Raw genomic sequence first — 23114 nt, 5'->3', positions numbered from 1 at the left:
GAAGACAGAAAAATCTCCTGCGCTCTGGTATTACTTGCTATAGGGGTAACATGGTCCAATTACAGGGTATATTTTCAGAAATCTTGCAGCCCTCCTCAGAATCATGGGAATTCATAAAGCTAAAACAGAGAAAAGAAAGGAGGGTGCACAGACCTAGTGTAATACCGTATAAAAGGGTTTTATTGAACGTATTAAAACAATGGTTATACTCACAAAATTAGTTGTAAAACGTGCTTTGAACAAACAGTACAGCTGGTACGCAGCAACACCAGAAGAACACGGTGACAACACGGATCGAGTGGTACTGTGTCTGATCGGTGGTATGGCTGACGCGTTTCAGGGGCGTACCCCTTTCCTCAGAGCCTTGGTGGTCTGTAGTTGCTCGTTTTAGCACGTTTTACAACTCATTTTGTGAGTATAACCATTGTTTTAATACGTTTAATAAAACACTTTTATACGGTATTACACTAGATCGGTGCACCCTCCTTTCTTTTCTCCTCTAAAAGAGGCATAAACCTGTCAGATATAAATAATAGGGATATATCCATAGTGGTAGGCACCTGATTGGACTCATACGGCTGCACTTTTTACAAAGTTGATGAATTCCTGAAATTCAGCCTTAATAATATAATAAATGATACATAAATAGTGATGTATAAGAGACAACTCCAGCTTTACTTTGTGCTAAAGGGAGCTACATTTTGCAACCAGGAAGTCATAGAAACACAGAAGAGTTCCGCAAATAAAAGACCAAGTGGTCCAACTAGTCTGCCCTATATATATATATATATATATATATATACAGTTGTATTCAAAATTATTCAACCCCCACTGAAATTGATTGTTTTGGCCAGTTTGACATTGATTTTGATCATTCAGTCATCCTGCTTACAATTAAATCAAAGAGGCACGTGTAGGTCAGACAAATATAACATAACATTTATAATGAAATAACCACAAATGTCTTTTCTGTGCTCACATCATTATCAGTTTTATTCAACCCCCAAGTGACATTCAATCTTAGTACTTAGTACAACATCCTTTTACAGTTATAACAGCTTTGAAACGTGAAGCATAGCTTGACACAAGTGTCTTGCAGCGATCTACGGGTATCTTCGCCCATTCGTCATGGGCAAAAGCCTCCAGTTCAGTCACATTCTTAGGCTTGCGCACTGCAACTGCTTTCTTTAAGTCCCACCAGAGGTTCTCAATCGGATTTAAGTCTGGTGACTGCGATGGCCACTCCCAAATATTCCAGCCTTTAATCTGCAACCATGCTCTAGTGGACTTGGAGGTATGCTTGGGATCATTGTCCTGTTGAAAGGTCCAACGTCTCCCAAGCCTCAGGTTTGTGACGGACTGCATCACATTGTCATCCAATATCTCCTGGTACTGAAGAGAATTCATGGTACCTTGCACACGCTGAAGCTTCCCTGTACCTGCAGAAGCAAAACAGCCCCAAAGCATGATTGACCCCCCGCCATTCTTCACAGTAGGCAAGGTGTTCTTTTCATCATAGGCCTTGTTCTTCCTCCTCCAAACATAGCGTTGATCCATGGGCCCAAACAGTTTCATCAGTCCACAGAACACAATCCCAAAACTTCTGTGGTTTGTCCACATGACTTTTGGCATACTGCAGTCGACTCGTCTTATTCTTTAGAGACAGCAAGGGGGTGCGCCTGGGAGTTCTGGCATGGAGGCCTTCATTACGCAGTGTGCGCCGTATTGTCTGAGCAGAAACTTCAGTACCCACATCTGACAAATATTTTCTCAGTTCCTCAGCAGTCACAGGGACTTTTCTCCACTCTACGTTTCAGGTAGCGCACAGCAGTCGAAGTCAGCATCTTCTTTCTGCCGCGACCAGGTAGCGTTTCAACAGTGCCCTTTGCCTTGAATTTGCGAATGATGCTTCCTATGGTGTCTTTTGGTATGTTTAACATCTTTGCAATCTTCTTATAGCCATTGCCCTTCCTGTGAAGAGTAATCACCTCTTCTCTTGTCTTCCTGGACCATCCTCTTGACCTCACCATGTTTGTAACCACACCAGTAAATGTCTAGAAGGAGCTGAGTATCACAGTCATTTTAAAGCTGCCTAATTAATGCTTATTAGGCTTTATTGCTGCTCCTTGACATCCACAGGTGTTTTCAATACCTGATTGAAAACACTTTAATGAACCTCTGTTCTACAGAGTGGTAGTCTTTAAGGGGTTGAATAATTGTGTAAATGAAGAATTCACAAAATAAACATTTACTACTGTATTACAAAACCAATTGATGTCATTTTAGTTGCATATGGTTCTTTAAGAAGTCCTTGTAGGATTTCATTCTGAATACAATTACAAATGTACACTAAATTCCCTAAAACCCTTTACAGCATTGGGGGGTTGAATAATTTTGAACACAACTGTATATATATATATATATATATATATATATATATATATATATATATATATATATATATATATTGTGACAGCAGGCAGGTAAAATCACCTGGTTGCGTTCAGGATGACAGGTATGTGTGTCTTAGATTTAGGCTCTATGCAGATTTGTACCACTAGGGGGAAGTGCTGTGAGTCCTGCAGGGATAGAGTTAATGAGCCCAGCTGAAGTAAGTAGCCTCATTAATACCTCTACAAAAACTCCCAGCATGCTTAGGGAGGTGCTCCATCCTGGAACCAGTTTTGTGCCTGTTTAGACTGGGGAGCATGATACCTGTCTGTGCGGTGAGACAATACCTGTGTGGCAAGCCTCTTTAACCACCGCCTAACGCCGATATATGTCGGCAGAATGGCACAGCTGGGCACAAGCACGTACCTGTATGTGGGTCGCGTCCAAAGCTCCGTGACCGTGGGACCCGCGGACCCGATCGCCGCAGGAGTCCCGCGATCGGTCCCCGAAGCTGAAGAACGGGGAGAGCTGTGTGTAAACACACCTTCCCCATTCTTCACAGTGGCAATGTCATTGATCGTCTGTTCCCTGATATAGGGAAAGGCGATCAATGATGTCACACGTTGAGCCCCGCCCCCTACAATTAAAAACACATTCAGCAAAATAATACTTTCTAAGATTATATTTGAACTTCCTCCCTGCTAGTTTGAGGTCATGTCCATGCGTTCTCGATCTGAGCTTCATTAATGCCCTCCTGAACCTTATTCATCTCCTTGATGCATTTAAAGTGGAGGTTTCGCCTAAAAAAAACAAATTTTATTAAAAGCCAGCAGCTACAAATACTGCAGCTGCTGACTTTTAATAAATGGACACTTACCTGTCCAGGGTGCCTGCGATGTCGGCAGCTGAAGCCAATCAATCGCTCGGCTCTCAGCTGCCCCTGCCTCCATTTTCGGTGAGGGAATCAGGAAGTGAAGCATTGCTGCTTCACTTCCCGGTTCCCTAATGCGCATGCGCCAGTCATGCTGCGTGTCCTAACTGGTCCCTGCTGTCTTCTGGAACCTGTGTGTTTCCCAGAAGACAGCGGGGCGCGGGGGGACGGGAAGGGTTGTGATCCCCGCGGGAGTCTATGCCCAGAAGTGGGTGCAAATACCTGTCTCAGACAGGTATCACCACCCTCTCCCAGCTGAAAGGTGCCAAAATGTGACACCGGAGGGAGGGTTCCAAAAAGTGGAGGTTCCATTTTTTGTGTGGACCTCCACTTTAAAGGTTTCATTCATGCCTTACCTTTACCTTCTTTCCTCCACACTGTACAGATTAAGTTCCTGAAGCATCTTGTGATTTTTTTTATTCCCTCAAACCTTTCACCATTTTTGCTGCCCATTTAAAGACTCATAGGTGGATTCAGAGAGAGTTAGGCCGGCGTATCAGTAGATAGGCCGACCTAACTCAGAATCTGCGCCGATCTAAGTTTAAGTGTATTCTCAAACTGAGATACACTTAAACCTATCTAAGATACGACGGCTTGCGCCGTCGTATCTTAGGGTGCAATATTTAGGCTGGCCGCTATGTGGCGCTTCCATTGCGTTCAGCGTAGAATATGTAAATCTCTAGATACGGCTATTCACGAACGTACGTGTGCCCGTCGCAGTAAAGATACGCCGTTTATGTAAGGCATTTTCAGGCGTAAAGTTATTCCATCAAATAGCTGGACTAGTAATGTTAAGTATGGCCGTCGTTCCCGCGTCAAAATTTGTAAATTTTTCGTTGTTTGCGTAAGTCGTCCGTGAATAGGGCTGGATGTAATTTACGTCCACGTCTAAACCAATACGACCATGCGGCGTACTTTGCTGCAATGCACACTGTCAATCACGTTGGGTCACAGTTAATCTACATAAAACACGCCCCCACATCCTCATTTGAATTTGTCGCGCTTACGCCGGCCTATTCACGCTACGCCGCCGTAACTTAGCAGGCAAGTACTTTGTGAATACAGTACTTGCCTAGCTAACTTACGGCGGCGTAGTGTAAATACGATACGCTACGCCGCCGCAAAGATGCGGCGGTCTACTTGAATCTAGCTATCATTCTAACTTATCAATATGTTTTTGGAAGTAAGGTATCCAAAACTGGACACAGTATTCTAAATGAGGTTTAACTGACCTACTGTTTATAGGGGGATTAGGCCCTCCTTACTCCTTCTAGTGACCCCTCTAGTAATGCATTCTAATATTCTATTCATTTGTCCCACTGGCTGGCCACACATCCAAAATAAGTGCTCCCAAATGTGTTTACTCTGTTGTGATGGAGAACACTGCACCCCCAATATTGCAATATTGTACTCTATTAAGGGATTATTTTTGTCTAGGTGCTTTGTTTTACATTTAGAAACATTGAACTGCAGATTCCGCTGCTTTGGCAAATCTTCCAACAATGTGAAATCATGCTCCATGTTACAAACACCTCGAGGAATATCAACCCTAGTGCACACCTTTGTGTCATCAGCAAAATAAATACCTTACTTACCAAACCTTTAGACCCCTTTCACACTGAGGAGTTTTTCAGGCGGTACAGCGCTAAAAATAGCGCTGCTATACCGCCTGAAAAACTCCTTCACTGCCTACTCAATGTGAAAGCCCGACTCTGCAGAGTCGCATTGCGGGCGGTATTAACCCTTTATCGGCCACTAGCGGGGGTTAATACCGCACCGCTATCGGCCGATTCCCACGGCAATCCCAGCGGTATAGCACTGCTATTTTTAGCGCCGCTATACCGCCACCGCGGCTCCCGCTCCAATGTGAAAGGGGCCTAAGGAAGCATCGAGCGGCTCACAGCAGGGGCCAGGTGTGTCCCTGTTCACCGTTTCAGGTCTGATTTCAGTCTGAATTTTTGGCTGAATTTGTACCTGAAACAGACCAGAAGATGCACAGGACCTCAGTGCAATTTGCACCAAAGCCACTCCAGAGATGTGTGAACCGGCTCCATAGAGAGTCGGTCACAATCTCCTGAAATGTGAATATGATGCGGTAGTGTCAACCCAGCCTAAGTTATATCACTCACAAGCAGAATAAATAGAACAGGTCCTAGCACAGAGCCTTGTGGCACACCACTAATGACTGGTCTCTGCTCTGAATGAACTGCTTTTAATCAGACATTATTTGATAAAGGTAAATTTTTTTTACCAATTTTCCTTATTACATTAAACTATGCTAATAAATCCATGTTTAACAGCTAAACTTTATATTTTTAGCATAGATTCACTTTATTCCGTTTTCTTATCACGATGGTTTATTTCACACTGTAATCAGGCATCTGTTGCACCTCTTTTGACAAAGGCATGAAAATCTCCAGGCATTTTATATTAGAAGTGTTAATGTAATGCTCTCACTCAATATTATGTAAGTAATCTTATTTTCCCTATTATTGCAATCTTTGACATCCAGCGGTATAGCATAATAGAATTTAATACTTTCTGAAATATGATGTTATATATCCCTTTGATTAAGCACACTTTAAGAAGCCAAAGCAGACCTTTTTATGTAGCAAGACTGAAAAGAACTTGACTGTTGTATTAATATAAAAAAAACAATAAAAAGTAAATAATATGACCTTAAATAATAAAGTAAATAATATGACCTTAAATAATAAAGTAAATACTGTATTTTCTGGCGTATAAGACTACCTTTTACACTTAAAAAAACTGGCCAAAAAGCGGGGGTCGTCTTATACATACAGTATATACCGTTTAGCCAATCCCGGTGAGCGATGTATTCAAATGAATACAGAACCTGCTCGGATTGGAGTAACAACCTCTGCCAATCCGAGCAGGCTACATACAGTAGCCTGCTCAGATTGGCTTTGAGAGTCAGAGAGGCGTGGGCTGATGATGTTACAGCCTCTGCCAATCCAAGAAGGCCTTGTATTCATTAATATAATACATTGCTTTCTGTGATTGGCTCCAGCAAGGAGGAAGAAGAATATGGCTCTAGAAGGAAGAAATATGAAGCGTCGGAAGCCTCGGAAGGGGGGGTCATTTTATATGGCGAGTACAGGCAAAAAATCTTAAAAAAATGTAAAATTAGGGGGTCGTCTTATACACCGGCAAATACGGTAATATGACCTTAAATAATAAAGTAAATAATATGACCTTAAATAATAAAGTAAATAATATGACCTTAAACCATAAAGTAAATAATATGACCTTAAATAATAAAGTAAATAATATGACCTTAAACCATAAAGTAAATAATATGACCTTAAATAATAAAGTAAATAATATGACCTTAAATGAAAACACCTTAACACCTCAACATCAATGTTATGCCGCGTACACACGATCGGAAATTCCAACAAGAAAACCATGGATTTTTTTTTCGACTGAATCTTGGCTCAAACTTGTGTTGCATACACACGGTCACACAAAATGCTGACCGTCAAGAACCCGGTGACGTACAACACTACAACGAGACGAGAAAAATTAAGTTCAATGATTCGGAGCATGCGTGGGTTTTTTTTGCGCGTCAGAATTGCATACAGACGATCGGAATTTCCGACAAGAACTTTTCCCGTTTGAGAATTTGAGAACCAACTCTCAATTTTTTGCTGTCGGAAGCTCCGACAGAAAAAGTCTGATGGGGCCTACACATGGTCGGAATTTCCGACGAAAAGCTCACATCAAACCTTTCTTGTCGGAAATTCTGATCGTGTGTACGCGGCATTGAAAGAAGCCTGGGACTTAAGCAATAGTAAAATATATTAGTGCCTCTCACAGGGTAGCCATTGGTTCTTATATTCTGTACCATCCTATAATTTACAAAGCCACAGACGCCTGTAACAGAGCTGAATGATGGGACTGGTTGCGTAAGCTAATCCAAAAATGCCATGCTTGTTAAAGTCAAAGGTAGCATAAGAAATTGCAACCAAAAACAAAATAAATATTTATTATATATTTATGCAGTAAAAACTTTGCTATAGCTAATATCTATGTGTTAAAATCTTGGCATTGTTTTGTCTTATACCTACTTTGTATTGGAATTTTGTCAATAAAAATCTTTATTGAAAAACAAAGAAAGTAATTGCAACCAAGATGGTAGTTATATTTCAGCATATATAGTAGTTGTTTTCATTAGTTCTTATGCTGCGTAAACACGATCGGATTTTCCGACAACAAATGTTCGATGTGAGCTTTTGGCCGGATATTCCGATCGTGTGTATGCTACATCGGACATTTGCAATTTGGAATTTCTGACAACACATGTTTGAGAGCTGGTTCTCAATTTTTTCGACAACAAAAGTTCTTGTCGGAAATTCCGATCATCTGTATGCAATTCCGACGCACAAAAATCGGCTCTTCGTAGTGTTGTATGTCAGCCCCCCTGTGTGATAGACACAGACTGGATAGGAAAGTGCAGCAGAGGTGGGGGATGTGCGGCTTCTAATACACTCAGCATGTGATATATTTTAAGGATTACAGGCTGGTCGGCTATCTGACTTCATGTTGTAAATGCACCCTCCTCCCCCCGCGCAAGTAGCTCAACACCTGAAAGTTAAGTCTGTTGTTCTCTTATCACCAAAGGGTAATGACAGGGATTAGACTTCTAGGTCCAGACAGCAGCCTGTTCCATTCTGTCGGAGCCTCCATGCATCGGTTTACACACACAGCACACAGGTGGGAGGCGGCAGCAGCAGTTAGCATGTGAGAGACTTCTAAGCTACAATGGGAAGCCAGCTTCTCGGAGAAAGATTTATTTTTTATTTTGCACTCTCATTCATTCTGATTTCCCGGGCCCCCCTGCCGGCTGGGCCCGGTACAACAGGGCCAGTTTTACTGGCTTATCAGCGGCCATGCCACTGATTATTATATAAATGTCACTGGCAGGGAAGGGGTTAAGTGTTCCCTAGGGAGGTGTTTCTAACAGTGGGGGAGTGTACTGACTGAAGGAGGAGAAAGATTTCTGTTCTTGATTACTAGATCTCTCCACTTCCCTGATATAACGGGGATCTGTCTGTTAAATACCCCTTAAATCGTCCGACGTACACCTACGGTGGTTACACAACCGTGCCAACCTGCCGCAGTACAACGACGGTCAGCAAGAGATTAAAAATGGGAAAATTATTTGGAGCACTAGGGAATAATCAAAAATTAAGAAAAATAATGAGATTGGTATATAGCTCTGCAGTAGATATTAATACAGCTGAAATGAATTATAAATGCCTTACAAGATGGTATAGAACCCCAAACATAACTAGCAAATATCAAACAGGGAAATCACCATATTGGTGGAGGGGATGTAAAGTTGTAAAGGGGGATGTAAAGTTGCTACTGGAGTGATATTTTACAGTTAATAAAATAAATAACAAATAGAGAGATACTGGAAGAACCATGGACGTGTCTGTTCCACGGGACAGAAAGTTCTAAAAAACAATATAAAGAGTCGGTGATCCCTCATATGATTAATGCCGCTAAATGTCTGATCCCAAATTAATAGAAATTAAAGATTTATAAAAAAAAATAAAAAACACTGACAGAAGTTTTTGTTAATACCATATATAACATCCAAAGAACGATAGAGGCTCATCGCCTACTCTCCACGGACTGACGGCACTGGGAGACACCGGATGTGACCTTACTGGCTCCGCCCAACATGTTGCCTCACTTGTCACGTCACTTTCTCAGGGTAGGGAGCCCAGTGACGAATGCTGGCTTTTCATACCTGCGTTTAGTGTTTGCTTTACCATAGTGACTATGTGATTCATTGGGATGTGTCATTAACACTACACAGCATTACTTATTGACACTAAAAACAATAAAAACATTGTAGCATCTAATATGGCCCATGAAGGTAAGTGACTTGGTTTGTGTTCCCATTCGATATTGATTATGGGTCTGGTACTAAAATCTCTCTTGTTCCACATATCAGGATAAAAAGTATATATATATATATATATATATATATATATATATATATATATATATATATATATATATATATATATATATATAAAAAACATAAAATAAAAAAACTATTTAAGGCTGACGATATATAACTATACAACTAATTTATCAAAAATGTTTGCTATTTTGCATTCTTATTTAAAAATGTTCAATCCAATCAAATTCATAAAAAAAGACTCTAATGCGGCATACACACCATAGTTTTTCCTGATGTTCAAAAACCTGTCGTTTTTCACGACGTGATTCCTCTGCAGCCTGACTTGCAGCCTGACTTGCATACACACGTTCATGCAAAAAAACTTCCGACCAAAGCGCTGTGACATACAACATGTACGACGGGACTATAAAGGGGAAGTTCCTTTCAAATGGCGCCACCCTTTGGGCTGCATATATGATTCTGAGCATGCATGTTTTTTTCCCCTCGGAAAAGCATACACACGACTGATGAGAACAAAGAGAGCTGGTTTCAATTTTTTTGCGGGCAGTTTTTTCGTCGAGAAAACTGCTGGGGAGCATACACACAACCGGTTTTCTCGACCAATATAAAAATGGCATTTTTCTCGTTGTGAAAACCGGTTGTGTGTACAAGGCATTAAAGCAGAGGTTCACCCTCAAAATTAACTTTTTCGCTAACCTATCTCCAGCCTTAATTAAGGCTTGTAGCGTTGTCATTTTTTTTTAATGTGTACACTTACCTGTATTCAGCCGCACTTCCGGGTCTTCTTCCTTGCGGGGAGTGGGCGTGTCGCTCCTTTTCCCCCCCGACAGGGAGCTCTGCGCAATGTCTCCTGGGAGTAAGTGTTGATCCTCCCAGGAGACGCTTGACGTGCGGGTAAAGCGCGTCATAGCCTTTCGAAAATATCCGACAGGGACTCGGCTCTTTACGGTGCCTGCGCCTGCCGTGTAGAGCTGACTGCGCAGGTGCTGTAAAGTGCCGAGTCCCCCTCAGATATTTTCGGAAGACGATGATGCGCTTTACCTGAACATCAATCATCTAAGGAACGGCTACTCCCCGGGGGAGCGAGAACCCAGAAGCCCAGTGAAAAATACCATAAGACACAGAGGTAAAAAAAAAAAAAATCCAGCATACTGTAGATGTCAGCAGTATGCTGGATGTAACGTTCTATTGTTGTTTTAGGGTGAACCCCCGCTTTAAGCAAGACTAAGGTTAGCACAATCTAGTGGGGTAAAAAAGGTACTACCACCTAATGAAAAATCCACTCTATAGTGAAAAACATATGTGCTAGTAATTAGAAAAAAAAAGCAATTTAAGTCTATATCAATATTATGTCCTTTTGGCTGGAGCGCATTAAGTTTAAAAATCCAATTTAATTAAATTTTTTCTTAACTGAATGATTTTGTTTGTACCCCTCCAGTGAGGTTGATATTTTTCTATTGCCTAAAATTGAAGTAGTGTAGGATCCTTGTTATGGTATCGTGAAAAATGTTTTGATATACTATGTTTACTGAAGTCTTTCCAAATATTCTGAACATGTTCACAAATTCTTTTCCACATAGGCCTTTTCATTCTTTCTACATATTGTATCGTGCATGGACATTGGAGTACATACACCACTCCCTCTGTCCTGTATGATATACAATCTCTGATTGGGGATTCTCTTCTAGTAGAGGTACTGCAGATACAAAATTGGTAATTTTTCTGTTAGTATTGGTGCATACAAAGCACCTCCTACAAGGGAAGAACCCTTTTCCTTATTTGGGGGGTCAGGTACACACTTATTATGTCTCTTAAAGGATCACTTAGGCCTTGTACACACGGGCAAACATGTACGATGAAAACGGTCCGCCGGACCGTTTTCAGCGTACATGTCTGCCCGGGGAAGTCATTCGACGCATGCGAGGGATGGCGGCCGCTCGGACATGTACGGTAGGTCTGTACAGACGACCGAACATGTCCGAGCGGACAGGATTCCAGTTGGCTGTTTCTAAACAAGTTTGGAAATATTTGCCCGCTGGAAAAAGGCCCGGCGGGCAAATGTATGCTGGAATCCTGTCCACTCGGCTGTACAGACGACCGAACATGTCTGCTGAAACTGGTCCGCGGACCTGTTTCAGCAGACATGTTCAGTCGTCTGTACGGAGCCTAAAGGAATTTTTTTTTTAGCTAAATAGCTTCATTTACCTTACTGCAGTACTGGTTTCATGTCCTTATTGTTCGTTTTTGCTTTGAAGTAGCTGTAATTCTGCTGTGATCTCCACACTTACTGGTTGCCTGTTTCCTTATAACCACAGTACTGGGAGCTTTTCATGGTGGTCTAAGCTGTCATTACTGTGTGTCTAAAACTTAACAGAACCAATCAGATTCATTTTAAAAACAAAACACTGCCCTGGATTTGTTTGTTTTTGTTCTGTGTGTCTCTCTAGTTCACAGGAACATGAAACCAGTTTAAAAGTGAAACTAACCTGCAGGCACATTATATGATTGATTTGTATCTATTTGTAATCATTTTTAAAAGGAATCAGTTAACTTTTATGTCTCTATAACCTGTAAACAGTCATTTCAGCAAAAAAAATGTTTTCCTTTAGTGACCCTTTAATGTCAGTGCTCTCCTGTACACAAAACAGGGTTGTTCTGGTAAGATTGTTCTGTAGTTGGTTGTCAGCTCTCAGAACCGGACAATGTTTTGAAAAGTTTTTCCATGTGTTTGTGTTGTATGTTGAGATCCAAGATAATTGGGAGATAATACATGGTTCTCTCATCCTTCACCCTGTCTTTTACCAAATCAGTTCTTTCTATTCCCGATACTTTCTGGATTTTCCTTATGATGATTTCTTAATTGTATCCTCATTAAATAAAATGTCCAATCAATTTAGCGTGTACTTCAAAATAACTGTTCTTACTATAATTTCTTCATAGTCTTATAAGTTGCCCCTTTGGGATGTTAATAAGCCATGGGGAAAAGTGACAACTGTCAACTGGAATATAATTATATTATTTTTAAAGAATGTTTTCGTTGTTATGGAATTTTTTTTTTCACCTCAATATTTAGCTCTAAGAAATTGATGGTCTTGGTATGGTATTTCAGTGACAATCTGATGTTTTTCTGGTTATCATTTAATCTATGAAAAAAACTTTTTAGGCCGTCTTCATCACTTGCCCAGATGACTATCAAGTCATTAATATATGTTTTATATCAGGGGTCTCAAACGGGTGGCCCTCCAGCTGTTGCAGAATTACAAGTCCCATCATGCCTCTGCCTGAGGGAGTCATGCTTGTAACTGTCAGCCTTGCAATGCCTCATGGGACTTTTAGTTTCAAAACAGCTGGAGGGCCGCCAGTTTGAGACTCCTGTTTTATATAATATTAGTTCTTTGAGCAATCATGCATAGACTTCCTCTTCCTCCAATTGGGACATAAACAGGTTAGAGACACTGGGCGCATATTTAGTGCCCATTGCTATGCCTCTGATCTGCTTGTGAAATTCTGTATTTTACCATAAATAGTTGTGATGTATGCCATTGTCCATACATTTCAGTAGATATCACTCCTGTTTATTTTCCAGATTACTGAACCCATCCTGTGCCCATTTAACTGCATCTATGGCTTCTTCATAGTTAATTATTGTGTATAATAAAGATACATCAGGTGTTGCTAACAGATACTGCTGATTCTCTAGACCAGTGTTTCTCAGCTCCAGTCCTCAAGGCGCCCCCAAAAGGTCATGTTTTTAGGATTTCCCTCAGAAGAAACGGCTGTGGTAATTATTAAGGCATTGTACACACGACTGAGGAACTCGTCGTAAATGAAACATCGTTTTCCTCGACGAGCTCCTTGTTAGGCTTGTCGAGAATCTTGACAAGCTTTCTTTGCGTACACACTGTCAAGACAAAATCTCGTCGTTCTCAAACGCGGTGACGTAAAACACGTACAACTGCACTATAAAGGGGAAGTTTGATTCCACTGGCACCACCCTTCTGAGCATGTGCAGGTTTCTAAGCATACACACAAATGTGTTTCTCGTCGAAAACCAGCCCGACGAGGAAATTGAGACTCCCGACGAGGAAAAAGAGAACTTGTTCTCTTTTTTTCTCATCTAGTTCCTCGACAGTTTTCTCGATGAAAAACATACACACAAAGCAGTCTATATATTCCCCTAATCTGGCATTCACAAATTGGATCCCATTTACAATGGGTCTACCTGGGGGATTATTCAGTTCTTTATGAATTTTTGGTACAAGGTATATATGATATACAATATATATGAGAGGTACTCTACACATGTCTGGCAACAAGTATCTCCCTTCCTTTTTACTTAGAATCAACTTTTTTTATTCTTCTTTGAATGAGTTTCTCTAATACTTTCCGGTATTGTTTTGTAGGATTAGAATTAAATTTTTGGTACGTATAGTAGTTGTTTCATTAAGTTGTTTCATCATCTCTTCATTGTAAGCTTCTTTGGACAGCACTACTATCCCACCTTTTTTACTCGCTGGTCTAATGACTATGGGCCAGATTCACGTAGAATTGCAGCCGTGTAACGTAACCCGTTTATGTTACACCGCCGCAAGTTTTCAGTGTAAGTGCCCGATCCACAAAGCACTTACCTGTAAACTTGCGGCGGTGTATCGTAAATTCAAATGGGCCGTGTACCATTTAAATTAGGCGCGCTCCCGCGCCGGACATTCTGCGCATGCTCCGTTCGCAATTTTCACGACGTGCTTTGCGCGAAATTACGGCGGCACGATGTGTTTGTGAATCGCGACGTGCGTAACGTACTTACGCCGAAATTTTTTTTTTGCAAAATCGACGCGGGAACGACGGCCATACTTTAACATGGCTGGTGTAAAGTTAAGCAATGAAAAAGATTGCTTAACTTTGCGACGTAACGACCGCGAAAACCATCGTGGATCGCCGTAACTGCTAATTTGCATACCCGACTCTGGAATACGACGCGAACTCCACCCAGCGGCGGCTGACGTATTGCATCCTAAGATCTGACGGTGTAAGACAATTACACCTGTCGGATCTAAGGGCTATCTATGCGTAACTGATTCTATGAATCAGTCGCATAAATACTCTGAGAGATACGACAGCGTTTCAGAGATACGCCGTCGTATCTCTTCTGTGAATCTGGCCCTATCTTTCTTTTCTCTTGTAGTTTTTGCATACCCTTTCTGATAGCTTGCAGTTCCTTCATCTTCTTGATTTTTTGTTTATCCAAGTCCCAAGTCTTGCAGAACCATTTTGTTGACTACCTCTGAGTTCATTATTATGTATGGAAGGGTTAAACAGAGATCTATTTCTTAATGTGCTATGTGTAATTTCATTGTTTTCTTCAACTCTTCTTCTGCTAGTCAGGGCAGGTTTATTCGTCATATATTTTTGATTTAGAATTTTTTGAATGTTAAGTTTCCTTGTGAACTTTTGTTTATCGGTTGATTATTTATATATATATATATATATATATATATATATATTGAATGTATTCATACCTGTATTTCATTTAGGAGCAAATTTGAGATCCTTTTTAAGTACTTTTATTTCTTCTCACGTCAGGTCAACCCCACTAATATTAAAACACACCTTTGCTTAATGTTCTCTTATTCTTTTGGACCTTGCGTCCAGCACTGCAACACCTCTTGGGCTTCTTTCTTGATCTGTCCTGCTGTCTGGTCAAGGTGGAGACCTCTCATTCCTCCTCTGGTCTCTTAGACTTCTTCTTTGACCCCCTTCTGTCTAATCTCGGTGAAGATCTCTTGTATCACCTCTGATCTCTTGGACTTCTTCCTTGATCCATCCTTCTGTCTTGATGGGGTGGAGACCTCTCGTGTCTCCAATGGTCTAAAAAAAGATCTCAGTGGGCTCTCTTCCTGATAATATCTAAGGAGTTCAAACCTATTGTATGTCTGTACCGGACTCCACCTTTGGTATTCATATTAGTTATTATAATCTCAGATGGTTCCTGGGTGGGTTTCTGTTTTTTTTCCAATGATTCTTTCAATGTGTTTTTTTTTGGGCTCTGTATACCCCGATTTATGGTTGCATTTATTCACCCACCATGGTTTAGGTGTTCTCTGTCTTGATAATTTCCTCTTGATGTAGAGTTGGGTGTATATGGTGTCCTATCCACCTGGCCTCTTGGTGGGGTAGTTATTCTTACTTCTCTCTCTAGTGTGGTCTCTGTAGATGCCAGATTACCTTCCCTCAGTGTCTTTTGTCATTTGAAGACTGCATCGTGTTGATGGTCATTAGTGTCTCAAGTTTTTCCTTGTTTTCTTTCTTTGTTTGACTTCCAAGTCTTTCTGCTCAAGAACTCTATTTTGCTGTGAGTGTTTTAAAACTGTGGTAAGTCCTTAGGGGTTCCAATTATTCATTCAAATTATTTTTGGGGTTAGAATTGTCATTTACCTTTGTTCACTCTTTATGAGGAACTGGAGAACCTCTAAGCCTTTTCTATTGAAAAAATGGAACCACTCTTGCACTAAGTCCTTATCAAATAGGCCATCATTGATGGGAACACCCAACCTTAATCTCCTTGGGACTAAATTCTCTTTAATTTATTGTTCATGGGTGGTGAGATTGCCCCAGGCACTAACTTTTTTCTCCATTAGGTGACCAAATTTATGAAAAATAATGTATTGGGGGGGCGTCACCCCTGTGCCCCTAATGAACGGGACACCACTGGTGGTGGTATTTATTTTGGCACTCTAATGCACTAAGGCAATGCAGCTCCTTAATATTAAAATGCATTGTGGTTCAATGTGTTGGACATGCACAATTTGTGTCATTTTTTGAGACCCTTTGTTGCATTACAAGCCCATTCATTTGCATTGGCTACCTTACTGCAGGACAAATAAATGCACAAAAAACATCCTGTTTAATCACCTGCATTAACACAACACACAAGAACACAAAAGTATGAAAGGCCATTAAAGTACAGGAGGCTACATTCAGGTAACGATGTACTATATTACCCTCAAAACAATAATGTGCCATTAGTGTGTTTTTTAAACGTTCCCAATCCTTGTGTTGCATTTTAAAGTAATTGTTTTCTTTTATAAAAAGGACTGTGCAATTTAAGTGATTAAATTGTTTATGCAGTGAAATGCAGTAAAATTAAAATGCAAAAAGCACAAAGCAGCAGCTTGTGATTTAAATCCACCTGCAGGTTTCTGTAGCTCCACCAGATTTTTCGTGCACTCAGTGTACAGTGAGATTAAGGGGGTTGTAGTACAAATGATAATAAAGTCACTTTCCCCTCTGTATAAACAAATCAGGATTCAGAACTCACAAGAAAGCTGGCTCTAGGTTTTCAGAAATATGGCTCTGCATCTAAATGGCACAACTAGATGCTGCAAGACGAGAGACGCGTCAAGATCCAGAATGTATTCACAACATGATCACATCTGCCTGTTCCCTTTTCTGTTGTAGACTCTGCTAATGCTGCATCCGTTGTCTGAATTTCCAGTCGATGTATTGAAACAATTTTGTAACCAATTTAAAGACTGCTGGCCAGTGAGGATTTAGAGTGCAGATATTTGGAACATTTTAGACATAAGCTTGAGCTCATACTGGCCCTTTTTAATCTATGTACTATTCGGTGATGCTTCTGCAGAATGATCTTTAAATTAGCCCCACAGAGACTTACTGTACGATTTGTACAAGCCGACTGACTGTCAATGAGCTGCTAATGTGGAAAGAAATGTTTTTTGCAGCTTTCCAGGCTGTACAGACTATGTTTTATGTGCCTTGCATAGCATTAGAGGAAAAATAAACTCCAAACCATAAACACTTAATAATTTGCATTCTTATAATGGGCAGATAAATGATTTTCATTATTTGCTATTGATAGGTCATGACCCTCTCAACTAACCTTTCAGAAAAGGCGCAGTGTAGATTGTCACTTTTAAAATCATATAGTCTTCTGACTACTTAACATTGATTTGTCAAAGCTTGTGGGATGCATACTTAAACGTTTAAATAGGGGCAAAGGAGCATCAATTTTCTCCTTACTGACTCAAATCCAAAGCAATTGCTCTTTAACAGATATCTATTTAGATTTAGGTCTTCCCAATTAGACAGATGGTGTATATTCTCGGCACTTAACTCAATGCTTTAGGTTTCATTATTACAACTGATTTTGGGACACGAGGAGAGTATATGTTTTAAAAGAAAAAAAATCAATGTTAAAAGAAAAAAAATATTAAAAGAAAGACAGAGATACTTAAAGGAGAAAATCCTATTGATTTGCTGAGTCTATAGACAAACTGTTTGCTTTATTGTATTTTAGGCACAAGCATATGGTCTCTCATTAATGGATAGTCCTGGGAAAATAGGATTTAACCTTCTGTACATGCAGGTGGTAGAAAAAAAAAAGAAGCAGTGATAAATGACGGGTAAAAAAAATCATTAAACAATCACGATTACTTACAAGGGGGTATAGCAATTACTGATAGAAATAACTCACATCCAATGTATTACTTGTATTCCCTTTTTAAGTTTTTATAACACTTTCAAAAAACTTTTTTATAAAATATTTACAATTTGCCCAGGGAAAGTACAGGTACTGTGCAAATAGGGCAAACAAAAAAAAAATGTTATTAGGCTATTCCCTATGTTGGCTGAATGTTTTTAATTGCTTTGAAATTGAAAATACTGCATTTGGCCTTGGAGCTAGGTACCATATAATTTCTAAGATTTCTAGCAACACCTTGTGGCAATATGCCATAGTTTCCATTTTAAATCAATGCAAAACATCAGCAGGTGAATTGTCATTTATTTTTGGCCCATTAGCATAGAGCTAATGTTCATGCACTTTCAGACGTATGCTATGCAATTATTGTTTTATAAATATCTCAGCGGAGATTCCTCCTCCGGATTTTGATCCGATGGCTTGTACACACCATCGGATCAAAATCCGCGCGGAATACATCCACTGTGACGTGTCGCGACGATGACGCGGCGACGTGCGCGACGCTGGAAGGTAAGTACTTCCACGCATGCGTCGAATCATTACGACGTATGCAAGGGAGGGGAGCGGACGGATTGATCCGGTGAGTCTGTACAGACGACCGGATCAATCCGCTGGAAACGATTCAAGCGGATAGATTTCTTATCATGCTAAGAAATTTCTATCCACTTGAAATCGATCGGCCCGACGAATCTCCGCGGATAAATATCCGCTAGGCTGTACAGACGACCGGATTTGTCCGCTGGAACTGATCTGCGGATCAATCCCAGCGGATAGATCCGGTCGTCTGTGCGAGGCCTTAGACTTCTTCCTTGACCCCCCTTTTGTCTAATCTGGGTGAAGATCTCTTGTATCTCCTCTGATCTCTTGGACTTCTTCATTGGTCCATCCTTCTGTCATGATGGGCTGGAGACCTGTTGTGTCTCCAATGATCTATGCAATTTTTTTTTTATATAAATATACCCCTTAGAAATGGCATTTTCATTGTGAATGCATAGAAAATACTTTAATGCATAACACATCTTATTAACACGTAAAGTAAAGTGATAAAGACTGGGTAGATGAAAGGGCTCCTCTTGCACCTCTAATTCAGTTTTCTTGAAGGTGGTGACAAAGTGTGATGGCATAGAGTGGCATGAGTGCTGAAGTTGCAGGCAGTATCAGATATGTGTTGCTGTCAGATGGGTGGAACAGAGGGCCAAGGATCTGCGAGCAGGAACTCAGTGCAGGAACACTGCGGTACCTGAGCAGGCTACAGGAACTAGACTGCGGCCCGCACCAAGGGCAGACACAATCAGGTAGGCCCTGCTCACCCTTGCATTAAAAGCAGGAGTTTGAGCATACCTCTCAACCTTTTGAGATGGGAACGAGTATTATAAAAAGTATGTAGGAGACACACACAATGCCACACCCCGCTAAAAGGGGAATTATACAACTTTTTTTTACCACTACTATTCCTATGCTGGCTTTGGAAATTTACAAATGCAGCAATTTAAAATGATGGCCTCTTTTTATGGCACGATATGCCGTAAGTACTTTATTTACATGCTAGGGCTCCATCACGGCACAGCTCCGAGATACCGCAACACTTCATTCCTATTCACAAGCACCAGCTAAACCCCATGGAACTTACAATGTCGCAAGAGGTATAAGCATTGCCCACACAGCACAGCACACATAGGAGAGCACATGTGCATGCGTGGGATGAGAGACCAGGACAAATAGAAAGGGCAGAAGTGCAGAGATACTCGCACGCAGAAGACTTGACTTAATATGGATGAAAATAGGAAATAACGCGGTAAAAAAGTATGAAACATGCAATGGTGCTTAAAAGTAATGCCCACTGTTTTAAAAACTGTACTTCATTATTTTAAAAAGAGCTGTCGGGAGTCTGAGTTTACTACCCCTTTAGGGTACATGCCCATTTATAAAAAAGCATTTCTTTAAACTACTTAAAGCGTTTGTTTTAGATTCTGGTCCCTTAAAGCAGATTACACAGCAAAGTAATTGTGCTATGTAAACCCCCTCTAAACTGTAAAAAAAAAAATGAAACCTACCACTTCCTGTATGCACTCTCTAAACAGACCACGATAACCAGGGCTGCTCCATCACTGTGGTCAAAGTGCCCCCCTCTGTGATAGACTGTCTGCTCTCCTCTCTTCCCCCTCAACCCACTTCTTTCCCCTGTCAGTTCCCCCCCTGTCTGTCTCCAGCCCTGCCCACCCGCCGCTATTATTGTAATATTAAAATCTTAAATTTTTCACTGCCAGCCTCTCTATTAGAGGCTGGCAAAGCACACTGTGTAATTTTTTTTTTAAAACCGAGCACTGTAAATACTGAATTTGAGCTGTCTTCAGGCCGGTCACGTGATTCACGGCCGCTTTCCAGCTCCGATGGATGGCTTCTGTGGAGGAGACAAGTGGCCATGTGCTCTCCCTCTGACGTCAAAGGGAGATCACGGCCCCTCCCGCAGAAGAAATCCATCGGAGCTGGAAAGCGACCGTGAGTGATGTGACCGGACTGAAGACAGCTGAAATTCAGTATTTACAGCGCTTATTTTTAAATACAGCTTACACAGTGTGCTATGCCAGCCTCTAATAGAGGGGCTGGCATAGACTTATTTTATTGCCTTAACAGACACTTTATGGACAGAAAGGATTTACCCCCTAATGAAAAGGCAATTTTTTTGCGATATGGCACTGCGTTATTTTAACTGACAATTGTGCACTCGTGCGACAATGTACCAAAATACAATTGATGTCCTATTTTTCCCCCCACAAATAGAGCTTTCTTTTGGTGGTATTTGATCACCTCTGTGGTTTTTATTTTTTCGCTAGAAACAAAAAAAGACTGACAATTTTGAAAAAGAAATCTATATTTATTTTTTTACTTTTTTTGCTATAAAACATATCCAATAAAAAAAATGGAAAATATCAAATTTCTTCATCAGTTTAGTCCAATATGTATTCTGCTGCATATTTTTGGGAAACAAAATCCCAATAAGAGTATATTGATTGGTTTGCGCAAAAGTTATAGTCTACAAAATAGGGGATATATTTATGGCATTTTTATTTCTTAACAAGTAATGGCGGCAATCACCAATTTTTAGCAGGACTGCAATATTGCGACGGACAAATCAGACACCTTACTGACACTTTGAACACTATTTGGGAACCAGTGACATTATTACAGTTATCAGTGCTAAACATATGCGCTGACACTGTATAAATGACACTGGCAGGGAAATGGTTAACATCAGGGGCAATCAAAGGGTTAAGTGTGTTCCCTGTTTGTACTTTCTTACTGTGTGGGGGATGGGCGCAGTGCATGAACACAGTGATCTGTGTTCCTGATTAGCAGAGACACAAGATCCGTGTCCATTCCTGACAGAACGGCAGCCTGCCTTGTTTACATCGGCAGACTGTCATTGTATCTCTCTGGGGAACGATCGCCGGGTTTTGCCAAACATCACATCCGCTGGACCAACTGATTGGCTCCCCCCTGTAGCCAATGGGCGTGTAAGCGTGCGCCACCCAGTGGCTTATGCGCGGAACAAAGTACAGGTACGTCCTGTCCTGCAGCTGTGCCACACATTATATATATATATATATATATATATATATATATATATATATAGTGAGGGGGTTAGCCCATCGGCGGGTGTGTGTGACCCCCTGGACGGGTTCAGCACACAAAAACAATTAGGCACAGCAGACGATGGTAGGAGGAAAACAAAAAGGTGCAGATTTTATTTGAACTACAGGTATATACAAAACAAATGCGACAGAAACAAAAGAAATACAAAAATAAATCCCGGTCACTTGACCACAACTAATGCCTGGGTACAGCCTAGTGCTGCCCCAGCCCCTAACTCCCTGCTGGTTAGAGTTTTGGTAATAGTAGCCACACAAGCTTTGTCTCACCGCACAAAGATCACTCCCCAGACTATTCACACAGGTCTGGTTCCAGGTTGGAGCATATCTCTTAGCATGCTGGGAGTTTTTGTAGAGGACCTAACGAGCCCACCTGATACAGCTGGGCTCATCAAGTCCTCCCAGCAGGACTCCCAGCACTCCCCCTAGAGGTACAAACTGGCATAAAGCCTGAACCTAGGAGAAATATATACAGCATCTTGGATGCAACCAGGGGATTTAACCTGCCTACTGTCACAATATATATATCTATATTGTAGTTTGAAAATAACAAAAAGTGCAAAGGAAAACCTACTTTTATCTTATCATGGTATGGACAATAAAGATACAGAATAAGAATTGGGATTGGTAAAAAAGCAGTGTAATGACACAATGCAAAAAAAAAAAAATTGCGTATTTATTTTATTGTGGGTTGTGGCCTTTGAGTTACAATTCTAGTTCGGCTGCACTTCTTGAGAGGTGGCAAGGGTCACTAGTACAGGGCAAAATGGCCCCAAAACTTCCCCTTCCAGGGTAAGAGGAACAACAGCCTTTAAAGCCGTGTACACACAATCGGTTTGTCTGATGAAAACAGACCGATGGACTTTTTCCATCGGACAAACCGATCGTGTGTGGGTCCCATTTGTTTGTTTTCCATCGGTGAAAAAAAAATAGAACATGTTTTACATTTTTCCTATGGATAAAAAAACAATAGAAAAAAACGATCGTCTGTGTGGATGTCCATCGGTCAAAAATCCACGTATTCTCAGAATCAAGTCGGCGCATGCTCGGAAGCATTGAACGTCAATTTTCTCAGCACGAAGGAGAAGGGAACCTTTCAAGTTTCTGGACCAGACTGCAGACAAGTAGAATAATAGTATGGTTGCAGGGGTGCTTTAGGAGGATAGGAGGCAAACACATATGGATAATCTTAGGCTAGTCTTTAAGGATATTTTGTTTCCATAGCAATTGTTAAAGGTCGTTGATAGGTTTGATATTATTAAAGGAGTTTTGTAAAGAAAAGCACTTCGAAATGTAGGAATAACGACAGTGCAGCACTGGTCAGGTGCTTTAGGAGCAAAGCAACTCTCTTCAAAAGCCAACCTGGTGAGAAGATGAAGATCAGGTTCTGAAGTTATCTGCTTTGAGAGAAGGTTAATTTCTACTCTGGTCTTGGTGAAGACTGATGCTGAGAAATAGTGTATCTCTAGGCAAAACTTTTCTTTTAGCTAAGGGTATATTAGGGAAAGGTTCAAACCTCTGTTCTACTTCTGTCTAGAACTCTGTTGAAAGAGTTCACTTTCTGTTCTGGTAACAAGGCTTTCACCAAGATAGAGAGTGAAGAAAAATCTCCAACAAGGGAATAGACAAACTCCACACAGTAATGCAAGGCTTTCTCCCTGGTGTGGAGTGTCGTGCTTGCCC

The sequence above is a fragment of the Rana temporaria genome, chromosome 1, assembly GCF_905171775.1.
Source record: "Rana temporaria chromosome 1, aRanTem1.1, whole genome shotgun sequence".
Lineage (NCBI taxonomy): Eukaryota > Metazoa > Chordata > Amphibia > Anura > Ranidae > Rana > Rana temporaria.
The sequence above is the reverse complement of the archived record's forward strand: the minus strand, read 5'-3'. Positions refer to the sequence as shown.